The sequence below is a fragment of the Cyanistes caeruleus genome, chromosome 11, assembly GCF_971803275.1.
Source record: "Cyanistes caeruleus chromosome 11, bCyaCae1.hap1.1, whole genome shotgun sequence".
Taxonomy (NCBI): Eukaryota; Metazoa; Chordata; class Aves; order Passeriformes; family Paridae; genus Cyanistes; species Cyanistes caeruleus.
This window is the reverse complement of record NC_141711.1, coordinates 18,509,889-18,519,238: the sequence shown is the minus strand read 5'-3', so window position 1 is coordinate 18,519,238 and position 9,350 is coordinate 18,509,889. Positions and strand designations below refer to the sequence as shown.

The window sequence follows — 9,350 nt, the reverse complement described above, 5'->3', positions numbered from 1 at the left end:
TCTGCACTGTCTTTGTGCCTTGCCACCTACCAGAAAAGGATTATGGCTTCAGAGAAAGCTGCAGAGTCACAAATACCTGCTGGGTGGCTGCTGCAGAGCAGGAGGGATTCCTGCCAGGCACAGGCTCACGTGTGACAGACCCCTCACGCCTCCTGGGAAAGGAGAACGAGCTCTGCCCGTTCCTTGGGAAGCCAGTTCTGCTGCCATAGGGACCTTTTTGGAGGTTTTATTTTGCTATCAAGAAATAGATTCCCTTCTAGCTGGTTTTGTTACCCTGCTGTCTGTGCTCGTCAGGGCTTTGGAGGGTTTCAGTATTTCTCCATTACATTTTCTGTGCTATTTTCTCTAAGTCTGAGGTGATAAAAGTGGCCATAGTGAAATATTCCTTCTGACTCCTTTCCTTGTAATAAACTCCACAGCCTCCTGTATCCCATGGCTCCTGGATATAAACTGTATTTTCACTGGATGAGAAAACACAGAGAAAACCCACTTTGGCTGAGCATGCTGCAGGGATGATTCAATTGCCTTTCTTTTCATTTTCATGTATCAGGACAGAAGCACTCCCCAATAATGCCAGAGCATTTTGTCTCCTCAGTGTTCCTGCCAGGACATTTTGTTCCTGAAAATTTGGAGGCTGAGCTATGATCTGCCTCTGGCAGAGCATCCTTATGCTAATGGTGAGCCCGGTGGAAATTTGCCATCCCTCCAAGCAGCAGACACTGAAAATAATGCCTGGGACAGCCCTGAGCCACCTCACATGGGAGAAAAGCTTTGCTACCTATAGTCAGTAATTAATTTAATTTCTTTATCAATGCAGAACCTCTGCAGTCTCAGCACACCGAAGTGTTTGCTTGTATCATTGAATCCTGAAATGGGACAAAGCTGTGGTCACATCTGAGCTTCCTTCCTACAGTACCTCATGCACACATCTTACAAATAATGGATTTATTAAAAACAAACAAACAAACAAACATTATTTAGGTTCCCCAGCAACCTGAGATTTAGTAGGGAAAACAGGCAGGTACTGAAACATCCTGAATGATCTCTCCCTGTAAATTAGCTCCACAGAATATCATTCCATATATGCTGGCTTTAGAAAATAACTACTGGTCATTGAATTATCCTGGGCTCAACCTACTCTTGATGTTGAGACTTTGCAGGCAATGTTGCAAAGGAAAAGATAATAAATCCTGCCTTTTGCAATGGTAGCAGCTTTAGAAAATACTGCTTTTTCTCCTGAGGCTGCAACTGAATGGTGCCAGAATGGCAGAAAATCCAAATACTGAAACACTGATCAAGTAATTGATCACAGGAAAAAAAGCCCATTCTTTAAAGACAACTGTAGGTGACACCCTTCAAAAATGTTTTCAGGACTTGAGTGGGTAAAGCTCAACTCTGGGCTAAGCCAAAAAGCTCAGCAAGCTTTTGAAATCTTGTGGTGAGGGGACTGCTGGGCAGACAAAGGGAACAGCAGGTGCCAAAAGGGAATCTCTAAAAGGCACCAGAAATTGTGATATATTTAAGCAATTAAATCCAAACCTCAGAGCTACCCCATTTCTGCTGCTACCTGTGACAGATTTATCTGATTTGCATCTCTAAGGAGCATCAAACCCAGGGCAATTAAATTCAGGCTGAGAGGCTGCAGCAGGTGAGGGCTGTGAGTTCCTGGAGCTGCCCAGGGCTGTGATTCCCTGGAGCTGCCCAGGGCTGTGATTGATTCCCTGGAGCTGCCCAGGGCTGTGATTGATTCCCTGGAGCTGCCCAGGGCTGGGAGCTCCTGGAGCTGAAGGGGAGGGAAGCTCTGCTCTAGGAGAAGCTGCAGCAGCTCAGCCAGGATTGCTGAAGGTGAAGTGAAGGGAGGGAACATTTCATTTCTTGGGGAGCTCAGGGGACTGATTCCTTCCTGTTCAGCTGTTGTGTCCTGCAGGATGTTCCTGATGGAGTTTGGGGGGAAATATTGAGGGTTGTGTGCTGCATCCCCCACTCACCCTGCTGGGATTTATAACCTGGCACATCCTTGCACTTCTTTTTTTTTTTTTTTTTTCCCCCTTTATTCTGCTGTTTGCTGTTAGAAACTTTGAGAAACTTCCTGGTAAAATTTTGGCTCTTATGGGTCAGAACAGGACAGCAAAGCCCCAGTGAGGAAATCCTGCTTTTCCTCTCTCATCCCAAAATCATGATAACCCTTGATTGCAATGAGAGGCGTTTGCAACCTGGTAGTCTGGATCCTCAATAATTATTTCAGTTCTTTGGAATATTATTCCAGTTATTGATGTTGTTTTTTGCTTCTAATCTGCTGGTTTGAAATTGCACCAGAGACCTATAATTGAAATAATTTCCACAAGCCATGAAAACTTCCAGTGTTCCAAAGTTAATGCCTTGTTCTGTAGCTTTTGAGATCTCAGTTAATCTTTGTTTCAGCTGACAGAGCACAGGCATCTTTGAATTCAGGAGTTACCTCTTCCCTGCTAGGAGTTCCCCCAAGTTTTCCTAATTATCATCCTTAATTTCCCATCAGTGTCCATGGCTGTTGTGTAATAGAAAACAAGGCCAGGGAAGGGTGCACAGGAACTGTGGACTTGCACTTTAATTTTGTAGTTGTTTGGTGTTTTAGGATATCTCCACTGATGGGAAGCCGTGGTCAGGGATTAAATACAATCCTGGAGTACAAACAAGGCATAAATTAACATTAATGATTTATTGCTGTCTGAACAGGGAGGCAGAATTCAGACAGGAATTCCCTAGAGTGGAAATCAATATCAGATTTCAAAGATTCTTCTGATAAATCTTAAAATTCACTGAAAAAGCTGATCTCATCAGACTCTTATTGCTCATTCTTGTGCTTAATCTGTCACTGACAATGCAAGCAGTAGGTGTCTTTTAAAGATTGATGTTAAATATTTTCAAATCTGTTCATGCAGAGAAGGGAGATTCATGTGTTGGTTTAGATTTAAGGGAGGTTTGGGCGGGGGTTGGTTTATTTTAGAACCTCCTCATGGTGGATTTCTCATTGCAGCGATACTTTTTAATGACAGTGTCTTGTTTTATTATATCTTGGAGTAATTGATGTGTTAGGCTTTCCAATGTGTTCCTCAGACTATGATACTGAAAGAAAGAACAAGAAAGTATGCAACTCATTTTTATCTGCTTCTTGGGGTATTAAAGACTGAGATGATGCCATAGAAATGCAACCAACTGTTGGCACAAGGTTTGTATGCTTTGGATTCAGACCCAGAGAAGTGCCAGGACCAGGTTTCTGAGTGAAAAGCAGCTGATTTCCAGCCAGAGTACACAGATGTGCTGTTTGATATGGAAAGCTGAACAAAAAAATAAATAGCAATGTCACATTTCAGAAACGATGGTGATCTGTTCTTGTCCCGCCAATCTCTGACAAACCCTCAGAGGCTCTGGATTGGAAAAACTGATCTGGTACATGAGCAGTGTGACACAGAGGCTTGTAAAGCTGTCAGCTCTGTGGCATGGCCATTAACCTCGGTGGCACATCTGTGCACAGAAACATTCCCTGCAGAAGGGTGACAGGAGGGGCACTGGGCAGAATTTGAATCAGAGCAGCATCCTTCAGACACAAAATTTGGAGAGTTCCTGTTCCTAACGTCACAGAGAGGCTGTGTTTGGATCTGAGAGTCACAGGAGGGAAATGTTCTGCAGCAGTGCCAGAGTGAGGGAATTTTAACCATCAGAGCTGCTCTTGTTTGAATCCTGCCCAGCCCAGCAGAGGCTGAGTGCTGCAGGGTGTGTGTGATGGTCACTGTGCTGATTCTCCAGGCTCGCTTCATGCTGCAGGTGCAGCCCCAGATATGTCCCCAGTGAGAGGACAGGGAATTTGTCACCGTGCCAACAGTCCAGGCTGAGAGAAATTCTCCTCCAAATGGAGCCAAGACATCCCAGGTTGGAAGAATGTGTTAAGAGTAACAACAGAGGGCAAAAGTGTGAAATCAGTGGGGCTCCCTTTGCCTTTTGGGGCTACTTAAATTAAGTAATAGACAGAATTAAGGGAATAAAAAGCAGTTTCTATTTACTGAAGGGTCTCCAGGTACATTTTGGGCTGCACCCAAAAATGGCCAGTGGGTCCCACGTCTGACACTTTTCTAAGCTGGCTCCATTTGCACATTGGGGGTTCATCTCCCAATTGCAGCTGCAGGGAATGAAGTCATTTAGGGCAGCTTTGCTGCCCCCAAGTCCCTTTTGTTTCCATCTCTCAGGCCTGGGGCAGTGAGGTGTCCTTGATTGCAGGCCTGGGGAGGAATTGCTGTGTCTGAGCAGGATGGGGAAGCAGCAGCTGAGCCTGCACATGGAGTTTGGAGTCAGGCACTAAAGAACTGCAGCACTGCAAATGGATGGAAAATACAAAAGCTGAAATCCTAAGGCGTCATTCAATTCCCCACCACCCCAGCCCATATTGCAGAGCTCTGTCAGCAAAGTGCCAGCACTGTGTCCCTCTGAGGGGTTAATGAACACCCTGACATCCCATTCCTGCTCCTTCCCCCACAGCAGCACTTCTGTGCGGAGAAAAAATGCACAAATTATCTAAAGCTCATCTTCAAACTGAATTTTTATTTCTCTGGAATAGAAATGCTGATCATTCACCCATCCTGGGTGCCCTCAGCAGAGATTAAAATGCAGCTATGAAAGACCTGTGACATTAGAACTGAATCTCATTAAGTCCATTTTGTGCAGCCCACACCACGAAAAGAGCAGATTATCACTTGAAACACTCTCCTCAAGCTTCAATAATTCCCAGAAAACTGCTGAGCTTTGAAGCAGTCTCTTCCATGTGAAGTTATTCTGATCAAAAGGAAGAGCTGTTTCTAAGGCTTGCTTTTGCCTTCTGATCAGTTTTCCTTCTTTTCCTTTCACCTCTTTTTGTTGGAGTGGTTTTTGGGTATTTTTCTTGTTTTGTTTTGTTTTTTTTTAATTGCTGTGGGTGGAATATCGATTTTAGTTTATCAAAGTAAGATAACCAAAATCATATCAGTAGATTATGGTCTTATTCAGGAGGGTTTTTTTAAAATACCCAAACCATGGTAAATAGCAATGCATGTGGTGGTCCAAATTATTTGATTGTGTTTCTTTTTCAAGGTTCCTCTTTTCCACTTGGCTTCAGTGTGGCTGCAGAAAAATTTGATGACAGTCTAATGACTGAGTAATAAAATTTTAAATCTTTAAGAAATGATGCTTAAAACTTGTCCTCACAAAGATTAATTAAATCATTCAGGATAACAAAGGTGAAAAACGTTCATTCAATCATTTTTCTTTTTCCACTGAGCAGAAAGAGGAGGCTTTTCCAGATCCAGCAACCCCTGTGTGGAATTCCCAGCGTTGTGCAGAGGAGCACTGGATCTGCTGGAAGCAGAGAAAAACATCCCACACATCACCAGCCCCACTCCAGAGGGGGAATTCTGTCACTCCCCTGCTGAATTCACAGGCCACAAGAGCACTCAGAGGACAAGGAGGGTGGACCAAGGAGTTTGGGGAGCTGCAAGTGGAGAATTCTTTATGGGCTTGCAGAGTGTGCAGGAATTCAAACCCTAAATTGGGTTTTGTAACCAGAGCTCTGTGCCCCAGGTACAAGAACTCAATTCTCCACATATTTTATAAATGCAGGGCTAAACTCAGACTGGGAGCTCTTCTGAGCCCTTTTCAAGCAGGGGAACAGCACCTTCCAGCAGGTCTGAATTAATTTCTAATCATTTAAACAGATTAAATCCCTTCTGAGCTTTTTAAATTATATTTTCTTATCACAGTTTTAAATGCAGACTTTCAAATCTACCCACAGTTTATGCAGACCAGCACAGCTTTGTTTAACACCACACTTCTGATTTCACACCTCTAAAGAGGCCATCAGGCTGCTCTGTTTGCTGAAACCAAGGTGACAAAGAAACAGAGGGACACTGCAGCAAAACCCACTGGGACACTTGGTGGTAAAGTCCATGAAGGAATTTAGGAAAATTAATGGGTTAGTGTTAAAATTCAAGTGAGGGAAAAGCAAAATCATCAGGTTGGTTTTCACCGTGTAATAAATGCAAGGAAAAAGTGTCCAGCAAAGTAACTGTAGAAGTTCCCTCTGAACAAAGAGATTGTTTGGGAAAGGACAGTCCTGCTGTAAAAGTGATCTCTTGGGATGGAAATTCCAAGAGCAGCAGGGATAGCTCAGGGAGGGGCTGAAATCTGCCCTGGGCATTGATGGTCCTTAACCAGCAAAACTTCCATGGCTCTGCGGGAGGGATGGATGGACTGGGGGAATTGTTGACCCCAAACTGCTCCAGTGGATGTGGCAAAGGTTGGAATACAAAACAGCTGTGGAGGGACACCAAAGGAGGGCCTTTCCCAGAAGTACCATTAGATGTGTTCCTGCTGGGGGTTTCAGTGTGGCACCAGCAGAGCAGAAAATCTGCTTGAGGATGGTCCCGAAATCCAGGCTAAATCCAACCCTAAATCACAGCAGCTCTGAGGGAAACACTGCTGCAAACTGGGATGAAGGCAGGGCAGGCCTTTGGAGGAATGTCAGTGTAAACACTTCTAAAATAGCCTCACTCTTCATTTAGGTCAAGAGAAGGGCAGGATCTAATTTTGTAGTTTCTCCAAAAGTGCTTGAACTAATTATGAAGGCCCTGACTCATTGCTGCAGTAGGTGAGGCCTGCACATTGTAACAGCCTCAAACTCTTTCCTACCCTAAATCTAACAAGTGGGTACCTGAAGGAGAACAAAAGATGCTCACAAAGCACAGTAATGCAGCTCAGAGTGGTGGTTTCTGTCAGGCTGAGCCCCTCAGACAGAGGGTGCTGCACAAGGTGTCACACTGGGGCTGTTTTTCCCAGCTGGGTGCACACTGGAAAATCTGAACAGGAGCTGGTGTATTTGCAGCGTTAAAAGTTGTGGCTGCACCCACCACTGACTCCTAGAAATATCCAATATCCTTGGATAAGTTCATGTTGGTGACTTTGGACTGTTAAGGGGCAGAACTGGTGGAGCTGTGTTGAAGTTTGTGGAATTCTGAGCTACATTTCCTATAAAATGTATGGGCTGAAATAAACTGTCCCCCAAACCTGTGTGGGGACAGCCATGAACTGCAGGGATAAAGGAGAATCCATGGAAATTGGGAGGTCTGGGGCTATTTTCACAATGAACTGCACTTCCATGTGGGTGGGTGAGACAAGAGCAGTGATGGGGCAAGAGGAGGGGTGGGCAGCAACAAGTTCAATTAAAATGAACTCCAAGCTAACAGGAGAGATCCAGGTGAAGGACTGGGAGCACTGCCTGCTCTTTGCTCCCTGCCACCCAAAGGAAAACACAGCTGATGCCACATAAGGAGGATGCTCACAAAGAAATTCCATCAGTCATTTTTCCCTTTCTATCCCATAGCCAAACTCTCCTGTTGTTTTTAAGGCAGAGTAAAGCACTGCCAGTGTGCTCCTTCCCTGATTTCAGCTGTTTCTCTCAGCTGATGCTCTGTGCAGCTTTAAGCTGAGAACAGCAGTTCAGACGTGCTCACCATTCCTTGTGACACTCTCCAAAAACCTGAGAAGCTCCAAAGTTGCCTGCTCAGGATTTTAATCAGGATTTGAGATCAGTTCCTCCCCAGATTATTCCAAGAGCTGCCTTGCAGTGGATATTTCAGTGCTTGGATTAGCCACATAGTGTCACCCTAGACCATCACAAAGTCTAATGAGAGGCGCTCAGCCCAGTCCCCAGCTTTGCAAAGTCGTGCTGGGAATAAGCTGGGAAAAGCTTTCTGCTTCTAAATAAATCCACAAGCTTCCCAGGTGAATCTGTTTCATCCAGGATAACATTCCTGAAGCCAGTCTTGCTGCCCAGGTGTTGCTGCAGTTTTGGCCAGGAGCCAAACCTCGATGATTTGTGCTAATGTGCAGCAGCAAAGGGTTCTGTGCAAGTTCCTTTCTGCCCCAGAGCTTGGCCTCTGCACCCTCCAGATTTCAAGAGAATGTTTTTCATGATTCCTGGGGATTTCATGCCAAAAGCAGAGTTTTCCAAACTTTAAAAATATAATTTTGGGTTTGAAGGTATGCACAGGGTTCAGAAAAAGCACAACCCTTCAGCTTTACTCCAATCAATTACTCCAGAGATGCTTCAGAAGTGATCCCAAAACAAAACCTCCTGACTTCGTTCTCTTTGGCTTCTGAAATTATTTGGAATACAAATTGATTTATATTCCTGGGCTTTCCCCATAGAGCTTTCATTTAAAATGAAGCTGGTTATGTCCAGATTTAGATCTAGATGATACAAAAATCTTGAAAGAATGATCATTTTTAAGTCTGGAAAAATGACGGTTTGGTTTTTTGAGCTTTGAAAGGTACAAGTAGAATAGAAAATACATTAAGAAAAAAAAAGTTTGAAATGTTTACAAACAGGAAAATATTGTAAGGAAGACAAAAAGGGAATTATTTTCTAATGCATTCACCTTCAAGAAAATAGCATTGGCCACACAGAGAAAATGGTTTAGCAGCTTTCAAGCAAGACCAGTGCCCAAAAAATGTGAATTTCTAAAGGGAAAATTGTTTTGCAGCATTATTTTCTTGTCAGTTTTTCCATGATCTGTGCTTTAAAAGTGACCCAGGTTCAGTTCCCAATATTCTAGAGATCAAGGCCCACTCAGGATAACAGTCAAAAGTAGAATATTTTTGACAGAGATCTTTTGTCCTTCTAAATTTAGGTACAGTTGGATATCGGAAGGTGGAAGCCCAACCAAAACCATGTCCCAGGAGGAAGAGATTTTTAATTTCTCAAGTTTTCTTTTTGCTGTGTTACATCCATGCATGAGATCTTCTAAAGGAAATAATTATTTTTTTAATATTAAGCTGCGCAGGAACAGATAAAGAAATGTTTTAAATTTTCCCCCCAAAATCAGTTTTGAGCAGAAACACTTTATCCTAAACCCCCCTGAGGTTCCCTGTGGAGGTTTCAGCTTGTAAGTATCAGTTTTTGAATTCTTAAGCAGAAAAAAAACTGGAAAAGAGTTTCAAACTTTGAAGAGATTTCTGCTTTTCATACTGCTGCATAAAAAAATTTTCCTCTTTCAACTCAATTTCCATATGTGTGATATAAATGTAAATAGTGATTCTGGTCCCTTTTTATTCTATTTTAATAGAGAATTGCATAGGAAAGAATTCAGAGTAAAAGCTCATCAACACTCTTTTCTAACAGAGTAATCAGTGAAGAGCCTGGAACTCCCAATGGCCTTGGGTTTTGCCTTCAAATGTCCTTAATTTCTGTAAAAAAACCACAGAAATTCCACCTGTTTGCTTTCTAATCTGGAGCCTGATCAAACAATCTGTTGACAATTTCAACTTGAAAAAATGCTCTTAATTTT

General features: G+C 43.3%; 1 long non-coding RNA gene across 1 annotated transcript; it reads left to right on the top strand.

Annotated features, from left to right (window-relative positions):
* The first annotated feature begins 1,685 nt into the window (after positions 1–1,685).
* LOC147651054 (uncharacterized) lies at positions 1,686–9,125 on the top strand. The gene is made up of 2 exons (XR_015275200.1): positions 1,686–1,845; positions 5,291–9,125. It is a non-coding gene; the product is annotated as an uncharacterized LOC147651054 (long non-coding RNA).
* Positions 9,126–9,350: the final 225 nt, after the last annotated feature.